Source organism: Echinops telfairi, unplaced genomic scaffold, assembly GCF_000313985.2.
Source record: "Echinops telfairi isolate 266 unplaced genomic scaffold, ASM31398v2 ScPeMD7_655;HRSCAF=1070, whole genome shotgun sequence".
Lineage (NCBI taxonomy): Eukaryota > Metazoa > Chordata > Mammalia > Afrosoricida > Tenrecidae > Echinops > Echinops telfairi.
This window is the reverse complement of record NW_022104553.1, coordinates 31,125,052-31,139,759: the sequence shown is the minus strand read 5'-3', so window position 1 is coordinate 31,139,759 and position 14,708 is coordinate 31,125,052. Positions and strand designations below refer to the sequence as shown.

Below are 14,708 nucleotides of genomic sequence, written 5' to 3'. Positions count from 1 at the left end.
TCCAGGCCCCAACTCCAGTCCAGCCCTTGACCCTGGGTCACCCTGGGACCCCGGGCCGGACCCCAACTCTGGTCCGGACCCCTACCCCAAACCGGATCCCCACTCCAGTCCGGACCCTGACTCCAATCCAGACCCCGACTCCAATCCAGACCCTGACCCCGGTCCAGGCTGCAATCGCAGCCCCATCTTTGATGCCAGCAGCGGCCCCCGAGGAGCTCCCAGTGCAGAACCCCTTCCTGACCACCGAGGCCCAGAAGCTGGATTATCTCCCAGAACCGGCTCCCAAGCCGGCTTTGTCGCTGGAGGACCCCTCGAGGTCGCTGAGTCAGAAAGCCACCCCATCGGCCACCAATCTACCCGGGCCCACCTTGGGTCCGCTGCCAGCGCACACGTCCTCGGCCACTGAGATGCTGGGCTCCACCCTGGAGCCCATGCCGAGAATGGACATGCTCTCCCCCAGATTGACTGAGGCCCCTCCTGGGTATACCCCAGTGCCTGTCCTGAGCACCTCCGTTGTAGTTGCCGTGCCCAATTCCAACACCTCTTTCGCCTCCACCAGCGAGAACTTTGCTGGGCAACAGATGGACAACAGAGTCCTGGTTCAAGTCATCTATTGGTGAGGGGCGGTCCCCCTCCTCCCCTGGATAAGAGGGGCAGGCGCTGGGGCTCTGAAAGTCTGGGGTGGGGGAGGGGAAGGGCCCGCCGTAGGTTGGCAACTCGATGGTTCCCTCTACCTCGATGAGGTTCCGGAAAGCTGGGTTCCAGTCTCCCCTCACCCTAAGCCCTGTGATTGATGCTTGGCTGCTGGCGTAGCTCCATGCATTCATCGTTTCTTTGTTTGAAAACAGGAGGCTTTGCAGTGGGATTTCGGTGAGGGTCTACTGAGCAGAGCATCAGTTTCGCTCAAACAGTCTGCTTTCCACTCTGCCATGCCATCTCCTCGACGCACTTACTGATTCCACTCACACACACCCCGTCCTTCCCCGGATTCCCCATTGCCATTACTGCTCCCAATCAGCTCTCTGTACTGCCCTTTGATCTTAAGTACCCAATTCTCCCAACGTGGGGGGGAGGTCAGAGCCAGACTTGAAGGGTGACTGAGGGCCATGGTGGCAGGGGTCCCACTGGTGTCTAGCCAGCCATTCTGTTCTCTTCAGTGATTTGGGAGTTTGTTCCACGTGTTCCGCGTCATCTACCCCCCCCCCCACTCTATCCCGCACTGTCTGATGGGATCATATCATCCACTGGCACTGAGACCCGAGTGGCTAAGGGCAGCCCCTGGCTCCCTTGGCGAGGAGAGCGACTGCAGACTCCATCATGGGCATCTGTTAGTGCAGTTGGGGGCGGGGCGGGGCTGCGTGTCCGGGCTGCTCTTTCTGCGGAGGTGATTCTTGGAAGGAGCCTGCTGAGTGAGGAGCTCCCCAGAAGGATTCAAAGCAGCAAGGAACCCTGTGCGTGGCCCAGGACTGAAGGCTGTTCGAATCCGCCGACCTCAGGGTGTGTGGAGTTCACACCCCTAGGACCCTTCCTGGACTTCCCCTGAGGCTCAGGCCTGAATTCAGCCAGGGGAGCCTGGTCTCAAAAGTGCTGTGTGCCCTCAACACTCTCCTGTCTCACTTTCCCTGGTCTCTGTTCCAGCCCATCACACCTTCGCTCCTCAGTCTCCCTCCCCAACTCAATAGGCCCCAGGGAGTTGTGTGACTCTTTGGCGCTATCTCTGCCTTGCCTCCTCCTCTTCCTCTCTCTGCCTTTGCTCCCCTCTCTTCCTCTCCAGGAATTCATTCCTGAGCTCACTCAACAGCCCCCCTACCCATCAAACACCTACCAAGCCACGGCATTCTCGGTTGCTTCCTGCGCACGTGGAAGTGGGACCCTGACTGAGGAAGGCCGAGGAAGAATCCATGCATTTGAACGAGGGTGCTGGCGAAGACTATGTAACGTATTGTGGACTGCCAGAAGAACCACCACAGCTGTCTGACCAGAATATCCCTCCCAAGAAGCAAGGCTGGCAAGACTTCCTCTCAAGGACTTTGGGCGTGCGGTCAGGAGTGCCCAGTCCCTGCAGAAGGACATCACGGCTTGGGAAACTAGAGGGTCTCTGCTGATTACATGGCTAGAGTACACGAGACAAAGTCTCACCCTCCTGGCCTCGAAGGGGCAAGGAAAACGAGGAAGGGTCTTGAGATGGACCGACACAGTGGCCGCAGCGACGGGCTTGCTCCTAAGAAGGGTGGGGAGGCAGCGAGGACCGGGCAGGGTTGGTGCCGTGGTGGACAGGGTCACGAGGAGCCGGAACAAACACACCAACAGCAAGGTGTGCCAGGTGGTGGGACACAGCCGCAGTGGACAAACAAGACCGATCCTTGTCCTCCTTGGCGGCGTGGCTATTCCGGTGTGGAGCGCAGGCGATAAACAGTAAAGAGGACAAATCGTACAGGACCAGCGCTATGGCTGAAAGGCATCTGGGGAGGTTACAGTCTGGGCTGAGCCAAGGCGGGGCGGACACGAGGAAGGAGCATGGTACAGAGGGAACAGCCAGTGTCAAGGCCCTGGACTAGGACTCCTGGAGCGTGGGGAGAGGAGCTAGGAGGTGGCCATGGTTGGAACGGGGGTGGGAGGGGGTGGGGGTCTGGGGGAGAATGAAAGGAGTGAGGGCAGGGAACTGAAGGGGCCGCAGGAGGACTGTGGCTTCCCCATGGGGGAGGATACCCGGAGGAGGGCCCTGATTTATGCCTAATGTCTTTCTCTCCGTCCTGTCTCCAGTGGCCTCTGAAGCTACGGTCTTCGGGTGAGTAGTGAGGGCTTTGGACGTGGGGGGGGGGACGGGGGGGAGGAAGCCTGGGATAACCTCTCGCTACCCCCCTCACCCATGCCCATCTCCGCATCTCTCCGCAGTACATTCTACTGAAAAAGAGTCTAGAGCACCAGTTCCCGGATCACCTGCACTTTGTAAGGAGGGTTGGGCCTTTACTGGAAGATGCTTGAGCGGAGGGGGGAGGGCCCTTAGGGAAAGGGTCTCTCAGCCTCCCCCCACAGCCCCCCCTCTTCCTTTCCCAGGAGGAGACCATTTCTGCCCAGGCTACAGGGGAGTTTGAAGTGTCTGTGGACGGCACAGCGGTCCATTCCAAGAAGGTGACTCATGGAGGCAGGGTTCCAGACAGGGAAGGAGGGCGGGGCAGCGGGGCTCTGAGGGGATGGGGGAAGACCTGTCTCTGTCCGCCCGCCCTTGTGCCCAGAAAGGCGATGGTTTTGTGGATGACAGCAAGTTGCAGAAAATTGTGAGCAGCATCGAGGAGGCCATAAAGAAAAGGTCAGGCAACTGCCCAGCTGGAGGTGAGGTGAGGGCGCGTGCACGTGGGTGCGTCCCTGCGGAGCGGCTGGTGGGTGGGTTCCAAGGGCCTTGCCGTTAGCCGCTAAGCTCGCTGGTCTCCTCCATGAGGATTACAGCCCACAAAACCCACGGGGCAGTTCTACCCTGCCACAGAGCGCTGCCACGCATCCTGACTGACCATCAATAGCACTCCATGTTGACAGACTCCTCTACCACTCCGCGCCCTTTCAGTGACTCCCTTCCCCGCCAGTGTTCTGGAAGATCCAGGTACAAAATAAAATGGCAATTATTAAGCTAAAAAAAAAAGAGAGAGAGAATAGATTGTTGAAAGGAAAGATAAAAGACTCCTTGCAAAGAAAAGTCCCCATAATCCAACTTTCAAGAATGTTGTGTTAAAAATCAGCCAACCACCAAACCAACTACCAGCAAGTCAATTCTGACTCACAGGGCCCCACCCTACCGGACAGCGTAGACCTGTTGGTTCCCCAGGGCTTCTGAGGCAGTACATCTTTTGGGGGAACAGCCAGCCTCATCTTTCTCTCTCAGAGCGGCTGGTGGGTTTGAACTGCTGACCTTGACGTTAGCAACCCAATGTGAAACCCATTACACTGAGGAAATATGTGCAAATGTACATGTGTGTTTGTCTGTGACCATTATAAAAAGAGATGACTTTCTCATGGCAGGATCATTATTGAGAGTTTCGCTTTCTACGTCAACGTAAGAATATTTCACGAAGTTCTATTTCTATGTATGACTCTTGTCAGAACACATCTGTTCAAGCCATTTTGCAGAAGGAGCCCAAAATCCATTTGCAGGGTCCCCACATGGATTGAGCCTCCAGTGAATCCCCTCTGACCATAGCCCAGGGATGCGAATACCCTTGCTATCAGACAGAACACTGAAAAGTCGATGACAGCAGATGTAGATAGGTTAAAAAGTAGTATCTTGTCATTTGACACCCCCCCCCCTTTGACCCATTTTAACGTTGTCCCAGTTAAAAAAAAAGAAAAGAAAAGAAAGTGAAGAGGAAGCCCATGTGGATGAAGCCTCCGGTGCCTCCCCGGGGAGCACAGACCAGGGATGTGAACGGCCTGGCGACCATGCAGAGTAGAGCACACTGGAGAGTGGATGATGGCAGACGCAGGTAGGTTCCACCCCCTCCCCCCTTATTTTTGGTCTTTAATAGCTTCCTTTATCCATTATTATTTTTTTTAGTTCATTTTATTGGGGCCTCTTACAGTTCTTATAATATTCCACACATCAAGTGTATCAAACATGTTTGTACAGCTGTTGACATCATTATTTTCTAACCATTTTTCTATTTGATACCAAGGTATCAGCTCCTCTTTTCTTTTAATCATTTTATTGGGGGCTCATACATCTCTTATCACAATCCACACATACATCAATTGTGTAAAGCACATTTGTACATTCCTTGCCCTCGTCATTCTCAAGTTAGATTCAAATTTAACACCTTATCATTTGATCTCCCCTTTGACTCTTTGGAAATTTGTTCTAGTTTTTAATATTTCTTGCTTTCTTTCTGATTTGAGGTTTTTTTTTGCTCTTTTTATTGGGTTTTTTTGGGGGGGATGTTATGGGGCTGTGGTTTTCTGTCTATAAAATCCGGGAGAGGTAACCCTAGCAAGACAGCAACTGGATTAATGACTTCTTGGGGTATGGCAGAGGAGCTATTAACAATGAGGACAGGAACGAGGAAAATGTTCTAAAATGGACTGTGGGGCTGATTGTGCGTCTTTTCTTAATAGGACTGAACTAATGACTGTATGCTATGTGAATGAGTAAGCCAATAAAACTTAACGAAACCAACCAATAAAAAAGAAAACACCCGTTCTGCTTGCACATCTACCGATGTGTCCACAACCGTGCGTTCCTGCAGGAAGTGCAGGAAGTAATCGTATTCCCCACGGTTGCCTTTTACTCTCTGGGTTGGTCATGCTATGCTGATCTTCCTCTTATTGTATCCCGCCTTCCCGTCGTACAAGTTTATGCCTGTCTCCTTGCCAGTGTGTGATCCCCCACTGCCCTTTCCTGTCCCTGGTAGCCATCAAAGGTTTCTTTCTCTGTGCTAGCTTTTCCTTGGCTTTTAATAGAAATAGTCTCGTATAATGTTTGCTCTTTGTGATTGGCTTATTTCATGCCACCTAATGTCCTCCAAGTGGCCTAGTGAGGTAGGGCTGCTCACAGCCAGGTCAGAAGTTTGAAACCACCAGGTGTTCCACGGGAGAAAGACGAGGCTTTCTACTCCCACAAAGAGTTGTTGCCGTCTCAGACACTCAGAGGGGGCAGTGCTACTGTGTCCTAGAGGGTCCCCATGAATCAGAACGGACTTGAAGCCAGCTAGCAGTGTGTTTGGTTTTTTGGTTTGATGTCCTCCTGATGGTGTAGTGGGGTATATGTTTGCTACTAACAGCCAAGCCAGCACTTTGAAACCACCAGTGGCTCCACGTGAGAAACACGTGGTTTTCCTGCTCCTGGAAGAGTGACAGGGGCAGTTCTACCCTGTCCTATAGGGTCGCTATGAGTCGGCATGGACTCCATGGCAGTGGGATTCACCTTTACTTATTAGCCCGTGTGTCCCACTGTGTAGGTGCTGTCAGGGCTTGTCTGTCCATCTCTTTGTCAGGCACGCGGTGGTTCCCATCCTCTTGGCACTTGTCCAGAGGCTACGAGGACCATGGTGTGCCTCCTTCTATTCCCGTCACTGGCTTTCCTTTCTCTAGGACGTAGACCACGTAGAGCAATGCTTCCCAAAGCTGGCAATCCCACCGCCACCCTGGGGAGGGGCGCTGGAACCACCCACAGGGGCACTGCCAAAGCAGACGTCACTGCCCTGCCACTGCCACTGAGTCCATGCCAACTCCTAGCCACCCTAGAGGACAGGGTAGCACGGCCCAGGTGGGTTGCCAGGACTGCAACTCTTTACGGGGGTAGAAAGCCTTATCTTGCTCTCGAACAGCAGCTGGTGGTTGTGAACTGCTGACCTGTCAGTTAGCAGCCCCACTGGTCATTTGGGCTGTTTCTGACTTCTTGCCGCTGGGAACGGAGCTGCCAAGAACACGGGAGTGCAGATGTCTGCTCGTGCTATGGCGCTTACCCCTCTAGAGCAGTTTACATTTGGTCTTAATTTTATCCAGGTCCAAGTGATGTCTCAGAAACCATACGGGTTCAAAATGCACAAATGGATGCGTTAGGACTTCTGTCTGCACTCCCGGCCAGCAAGGCAATGCAGACTCACCGCTCCCCGATCTGTTTGCACACACCTGTGACATCCTCCCCCTCACCAGGCATAATGAGCATGTCCATCCCCCCAAAACTTTCCTCGGGAGCCTTGGTCATCTCACGCCGTCTTCTCCAACTGGGATGCCCACTAGGCAGCTTTCTGCCATCATAGGTTGGTTAGTGAATTCTAGCGCCTTTACGTTTTCAAAGGCAGTTTGGCATGTAGCAGCCCGACTGGTCATTTGGGCTCTTTCAAGCCTCTTCTTGTGAACGGTGCGGCCGTGAACATGGGCGTGCAGATGCTGTTCCGTTTGCTTTGTGGCTCTTCCTCCTCTCGGGCATCTTACCTTCCAGAAACCCAGTGGGACTGTTTTCAGACAATGATGGAGAGAAAAACGTGGCCTGTGTACCTTGCTCCTGTCGCTCACTGCCATCAGTGCGGACTCAGAGTGACCCCAGGGAGAATGACCCCTGGGAGTTTGAGACTGTAACTCTGTACGGGAGTAGATAGCCTTGACTTTTTCTCGAGGAGCCAGCTGGTGGCATTGAACTACTAACCTTGCAGATCACAGCCAAACGGGTAACCACCACTCCACCAGGGCTCCTGCTCAAATAATTAGTTTCATTAATGATCTTCCCGTCCTGCCCTCCACCACCCTACCGTAGGATTCTAAAGTTGATTCGGGGCCTCATGCGTCTTCACCTGTAAACATTTCAGTTTGCGTCTCCAACGGATGCATTTTAAAAATAAGAGCAAAATCATTATCACATCCCAAACTGTTTATTTTTTTGTCTTTTTAAAAAAATTAATTTAATTTTTTATTCCCCCTCCCCTTTAAAAAAAATTTATTAGGGGCTCATACAACTCTTATCACAATCCACACATACATCAATTGTGTAAAGCGCATTTGTACATTCATTGCCCTCATTCTCAAAACAACATTTCCTCTCCACTTAAGCCCCCGGCATCAGGTCCTCATTTTTCCCCTCCCTCCTTTTTTTTAAGTCTTACTAAGTGCTCAGAAGAAAGATGGGCCTTAAATGGTTCCCGTCTCAGAAACCCACAGGGTGGTTGCTATCAGTCCGCATCGGCTCAATGGTAGTGAGTTTAGTTTGGTATTGATTCTAGGTATCCACCCTAATATCTCAAAATATCTTTTTACAGTTAGTTTATAGATTCAAGATCAGACAAGGGCTGTGTGGTTTTTTTTGTTTGTTTGTTTTTTTGGGCTGTGTGTTTTATTATCTGACATGTCTATGACGTGCCAGACTCTCAGCTCACACACAGAACCCTGGTGGTGGTGTGTTTATGCCGCTAACTGCGATGAGTCGGCAGTTCAAAATGACCAGGCTCTTCTGAGGGACAAAGCTTTCTACTCCTGTAAAGAGTTACAGTACAGAAACCCATAGGGGCAGTTCTACCTTGTCCTATAGGGTCGCTATGAGTCGGCATTGACTGGATGGCAATGAGGTTTTTTTAATTTTTTAAAGAGACTCTTAATTGGTGCCTTTTTTAGCAGCTAGTCGGCAGGGGACGGGTGGGGCAGGAAAGAGCAGTGTCCCTTACCTCCCAATATGTAGAATTCACGGTGGTTACACATCCTGCTCCCCGGATGACAGTGGGATGGTTTAAATCCCAATCCACTAGTCACATAAGGCTGACTCGCAGTGAGGTTAGGTGTTGTGTGCTAAGGGATTCCTAATGTAATAATTAGTTTACTTGGAATAAGTTAGGCCTCTCTTGATTGAAAGGAGAAAACCCAGCTCAAAATGGCTTAAAACTCCAAAAAACAAACTCACTGAGACCCTATAGACAAGGTGGAACTGCCCCTGGAGTTTCCAAGATGGTAACTCTTCAGAAAGCCCCATCTTTCTCCTGCCAAAATGGCTTCGGGGGCAGGGGGAAAAAAAAGGCTTGTATGAGTAAATATGCAAATAGGCTTCAGGCATAGCTGGATCCAGGCACTACATGGCTGTCTTGGCGAATGATTTTCTCTTACTTTTGGGGTCTGCTTTTTCCTTGGCTGCCTTTATTCTTAGACAGGCTCCCCCTGCGGGGGGGTGGGGGGGCGGGGGGCACATGCCCTGCACAAGATTCTCATTGGCCAGAATTAGGTCACATGTCCACCCCAGACCCATCACTAAGGCCCCAAGGGGATATGGTTAGCCTGGATCCCTGTGTCTACGCCTGGAGCTGAGGTTGGAGTTGGCAGCCCCTGAGACACACTGAGAGAAGGGGCGCGGGGTGCTGGGCAGGCAAGAACAAGCACTCGGTTACAGATCTGAAAACTTGTCATGGTGAAGCAGGACGACCAGGGTCCAGATCTTAGCCCTGCCCATTACTGGCTCTGTGACTTGGGTCTTCACCTCTCTGTGCCTCAGTCTCCTCCTCTGTGAACTGGAGACGACATTATCCTTTTCCTCAATGATTTCTTAAGTCGCAAATATTTGTGGGGCACCTACTCTGGACTAGAATCTGTTCTAGGCCTTGGGGACCCAGAACAGACCAGACTCCTGCTGACCCTTTTTTGGGGCAAACAGGTGGAGATCTAGAAGTACACGAGAAGGCATCGTCACGCTGAACAAAGCTGGAGTAAAAAGTGCTGGGATTCGTAGATTTCTTGTGGTCATTTTTACCTGGGTGGTCAAGAAAGGCCTCATTGAGGTGACATTTGAACCTGTTACAGGAAGTTAGGGCTTGAGCCCTGCAGCTACTTGGGGAGCAGCAGTCCAGGGAGGAGCAGCAGCAGTGTGGTAGGAGCATGCGCTGTGCATCTGAGGAACTGCAAGGTGACCCCTGGGCACTGGAATTCATGTCCAGGACTGAGGCAGTAGGTGGCACCGAGCAAGTCATATACGGCCATTATTATTTTAAAAATTATAATGCAGAATTATTTATAGACATGTAAAGTTACCCATAATGTCTTGTTAAATTAAAAATTAAAAAGTCACAATTGTATGATCCATCATTATAAACAGAATGCCTGTGTACAGCTACATGATTACCGTGTTAACGGTGGTGGGATGGTGAAAGTTTTCTTGACAGCTGTTATTTTTATGGGGCCACTGACGGCACTGCTAGTTTTTAACGTCACCTCTCTTCTCTCTCCACCCCAGGAGCCGCAGCAAGATGACGAGAAGGGCTGAAATGTCGTCAGGCCCTTTTCTGAGGGTGGCTGGGGCTAGGCTCGGTCGGGGACTGGTGATGAGGACAATACATACAGCGTTTGCCTCCCTGCATTCTGGCCTGCCTGCTGCAGCTGACAGCTCCAAAGGGGCCCCGGTGGGAAAGGGCGGGGGGCATGGACATCGGGTGGGCAGCTAATAGGAGAGGCTTACAGGAACTTGGGTGCTGGGGAGGAAGCCTGGAGAGAGAACTCAGACACACCGTTCTGCCCGTGTGAAGCGCAGTTCGGCTCCCTGACTGAGAGCCGGGACCCAGTGTCTGTGTCTAGCAGGTGAGGGCGAGAAGTAGTGGGAGAGTGGGGGTGCATCTGGCCTGCACCTCATAGGAACCCGCTTTGTGCTGCTCCACGTGCATCGGGAGGCTGCCTAATGCTGTGTCAGACAGAGCTAGTACGCGGGTCCACAGGAGATGCTGCTGGCCCTGTCTGTGGATAAGAACATGCTGGTAGGAATTCGAGAGGAGGAAGTAGCACGTCTCCTATGATGGCTGCTGAGAGACAGGGCTAGGGGGTGAGGGATGAAGCCCGTCACACACACGCCTCTTCCAGGACGTCTCTATGGTTCCTGTGATACCCAACAGAGAGGCTCGCCTTTCTTGGGAGAGATGCCTTTAGGAAAGACACCCACACCAGGGCTGGGTGTGAACTCGACGGGCTCGAAAACTGGAGACGTCATCCTGGCTGGGAACCTCACGGAGCTGGAGGAAATGTGTGCCAGCCGCCCTCGACTCAATGCAAACTGGTGCGGGTGGTCCCAGGCCCAAACCGCTAACAAGCTATTCATAAGCAAAACAGAGGAATGAAATGGATCAACCTCGCCCAAGATGGGTCCATGGAACACAAGGAAATGATGACGGGATATGTAGTTGTTAGGTGCCACTGAGACGGTCCCCTGCCCCAGGACCTAACAACCCTGCGTATCTCAGCATGGAAGACTGCCACGTCAGGTCCGTGGCCCCACAATGCTCTCAAAAAAACAGATCCAGCCGACTTGTCCCCTGACCTTTCCCTCTGCACAATGGCTGCTGCACTGCTCTTCCCAGAAAAACCCTGCCTTCGGGCCTGATCGGCCCCCAACATGCCTACTTTCTCTCTTAGAATAGAAGCCAAGCTTCACAAAACAAACACAACCAAACACAGTCGAGTCCATTCAGGCTCAGAGCAGAACGGCTCCGTAAGGTTCCCGAGACCTGATCTTTACGGGGGACACAGTCTCACCTTCCTCTTGTGCACTGAATGGCTGGGGGGTTTGCATCCATGACTTTGGCAGTCAATGGCCTCCTGCTTAACCCATTACACTACCAGGGCTCCTTAAGCTCAAGGAACCCAACTGCCATCGAGTCTGTTCCAACTCATAGCAACTCTGTAGGATGGGGTAGAACTGCCTCTGGGTTTCCAAAACTGTAACTTTAAAAAAAAAATCATTTTATTGGGGGCTCTTACCACTCTTATCACCATCCATCCATCCACCCATCCATCGTATCAAGCACATTTGTACATGTTGCCATCATTTTCAAAACATTTTCTACTTAAGCCCTTTGTACCAGCTCTTCATTTTGCGCCCCCCTCTCTCTCCCTCCCTCCCTCTCTCATGAACCCTTAGGAATTTATGAATTATTTTTTCATGTTTTACACCGAACTACTGTCTCCCTTCACCCACTTTTCTGTTGTATGCCTCCCCTGGGGGGGCATGTCATATGTCAATCATTGCGATCAGTTCTCCCACCTTCCCCTTCCCCTACTGGTATTGCTACTCTCATTATTGGCTTACCTATCTTCGATTCCGTGTTTTGAGCTCTGTTGATACCAGTGTACATGCTCTGGTCTAGCAGGAGTTGTAAGGTAAAATTGGGGTCATGACAGTGGAGGGAAGCATTAAAGAACTAGAGGAAAGTTGTATATATATTTTAAATGTCTTCTTAGTAATGGTTGAGGGTCTTTTTAAAAAAAATCATTTTATTGGGGGCTCATACAATTCTTATCACAATCCATACATACATTCATTGTGTCAAGCACATTTGTACATTTGTTGCCATCATCGTTCTCAAAACATTTTCTACTTGAGCCCTTGGTATCAGCTCATTTTTTCCCCTCCCTTCCTCACAAACCCTTGATAATTTGTAAATTATTTTTCATGCCTTACACTGTCCAATATCTCCCACTTTTCTGTCTGTCCCCCAGGGAGGGGGTTATACATAGATCATTGTGATCGGTTTCCCTTTCTCCTCCACCTTCCCCTTCCCCTCCCGGTATCTCTACTCTCATTATTGGTCCTCAATCTGTCCTGGATTCCCTGTGTTTCCAGCTCTGATCTGTACCTGTGTACATCCTCTCGTCTAGCTGAATTTGTAAGGTAGAATTGATAGTGGGGGGCAGGAAGCATTAAAAACTAAAGGAAAGTTGTATATTTCATCGGTGGTATACGGCACTCTGTCTCTTCCTTGTGACCCTTCGAGACTAACTTTTTATGGGAGTAGAGAGTACAGTCTTTCTCCTGCAGAGCAACTGGTGGTTTCGAACTGCAGACCTTGCAGCTAGCAGCCCAACTCGTAACCACTATACCACCAGGACTCTGAGCTCCACAAGGACAAGGGAGCACACAGATTTACTGCAGTGGCATTCCTGACTTGCAAGTTGTGTCTCCTTTAAGAATGAAATGACTCTTCCCTGGTGTTGGCTCGCATTGCCCCTTGTGACCAATTCATTTCTGGAGACTCGGAGGTATTTCCCTCCCTCTTCCTTACAGAAAGCAGTAGCTATGTGTCTCATTTCTCTAGTGTTGCTATCACAGGAATCTCGTTCACAAACACCGATTTCTTTTCTCACAGTTTCCGAGGCTAGAAGTTTGAATTCAGGGTGCTGGCTCTGGGGGAAAGCTTGCTCGGTTGGCCCTGAAGAAGGTTCCCTGTCTCTTTGGGGCCTCTGCTCTTACGTGGTCTTCATGTGGAATGGCATTTCTCCTCCCCCGATTTTTGTTTGCTTGTTGAATCTCTCTTCTATCTCAAGGCATAATCTACACTAATCCCACCCCAGGAACATAAAAAAAGACAACCCATTCCCAATGGGGTTATCATCCCAAGCATGAAACAAAATTTAAAAACCTCACTGTCAACCGACTGTCCAGTGTGTTACCCACTAGGCCACCAGGGCGCCACATTCAGGAGACGCCACCAGTCACTTCTGACTCGTTTCTGACCCTGTAGCACAGAGGGGAACCGCCCTGTGGGTTTCCAAGGCTGTAAATCTTCACAGGAGCAGACAGCCTCAGCTTCCTCCCTTGGCGTGGCTGGTGGGTTTGAACTACTGACCATGTGGTTAGCAATGCAATCTGCAGCCCACTGCACCACCAGGACCCCTGTGCAGTTGTAAACCCACGTCCAGTGCCCGAGCTGCCACCAAGGGTCCTAGTCTCAAAATAGAGGTTCAGATTTACAACACAGATTTTCAAGGAGTACAGCTTCCTCAGTAACAGGATGGGAATACCTTGGTGGCAGGGAGGAGAAGACAGGAATCATTCCATCATTCTTTTAGCTGACAAAGAATTCTCATTAAAAAAATTTTTTTTTAATTTTAGATTTAAAGTGCTATATTTAAAAAAAATACATATTGTATTTTGGAGCAATTAAAATTCATTACATACAACTTTCCTCTAGTTCTTAAATGCTTCCTCCCGCCACTATCATGATCCCAATTCTACCTTACAAATCTGGCTAGACCAGAGGATGTACACTGGTACAGATAGGAACTGGAAACACAGGGAATCCAGGACGGATGATCCCTTCAAGGCCAGTGGTGAGAGTGGCGATACCAGGAGGGTGGAGGGAAGGTGGGGTGCAAAGGGGGAACCGATTATAAGGATCTACATATAACCTCTTCCATGGGGGATGGAAAACAGAAAAGAGGGTGAAGGGACACATTGGACAGTGCAAGATATGACAAAATAAAATAATTTATAAATCATCAAGGGTTCGTGGGGGAAGGAGGGGAAAAATTAGGAGCTGATACCAAGGGCTCAAGTAGAAAGCAAATGTTTTGGGAATGATGAGGGCAACAAATGTGCAAATGTGCTTGACATACAATGGATGGATGTAGGGATTGTGATAAGAGTTGTGCGAGCCCCCAATATAATTTTAATTTTTTTCATTTTTGAAAGCTGAAATTAAAAATGAGAAACATATAAGATCGTTATTCTATACTTGTTCTATTTTATTCTTAAGAATACAGTCTTTGTCTGAGACAGCGAGATGGTCAAATTTATACTGGAGACATTTCTCTGTACTCAACCAGAGCTTCCAGAGGCTACTATACCAGTCAGTGAGTCCTAACTTCTTTTAAACAGGAGCCTCCTCCTAATACTCTGGTCACACCTCATTGATGCCCCTTCTTAAGAAATGCGTAGTCTTTTAAATGGTAAACCAGTAACAACCAAGTTTGCAAATAGAGGTACTCTTAAAGACAGAATACTTAAAAAGGCAATGCACACATTCATTACAAATGAATATTCCTACAATGAATATGAATTCACCAATTCTAAGGCTGTGTGTTGGTCCACATACTATGGATTCTTTGGTGCATCTCAAAAACCTTTTGGTTGAACCTCCATATGATTCCATTACTCATAAGGATATAAAAGAAATGGAGAGAGGTTTGGGATAAACTTAAGAGGCAGATAGAATGGCGAATATGCTCAAGAGGCACACAGATGCCGAACAAGGATTTGAACCCAAGGAGTCTGACATCTTCAAAGAATTACATCTCAATGCCAACCAAGGATTATTTCAAGAATGCCGGGAACATGCATTATTAGGAACTCTTGAAATAGAATCCATCGGCGTGATGGAGATAGAAGCAACCTGAGGATCATCTTCATAGATTCTGACAAGGCCACTGACAAAATTCAAGTATTCTTGATCACACACACACACACACACACACACACACACACACAC

General features: G+C 49.9%; 1 protein-coding gene and 1 long non-coding RNA gene across 2 annotated transcripts in view; both read left to right on the top strand.

The window, feature by feature from the left end:
- DLL3 (delta like canonical Notch ligand 3) overlaps positions 1-14,708 on the top strand; it is a 61,555-nt gene that overhangs the window by 11,856 nt on the left and 34,991 nt on the right. The gene's annotated exons all lie outside the window — the stretch shown is intronic.
- On the top strand, positions 2,766-3,087 carry LOC123521993. Its single transcript, XR_006680308.1, has 3 exons — positions 2,766-2,788; positions 2,896-2,949; positions 3,058-3,087. It is a non-coding gene; the product is annotated as an uncharacterized LOC123521993 (long non-coding RNA).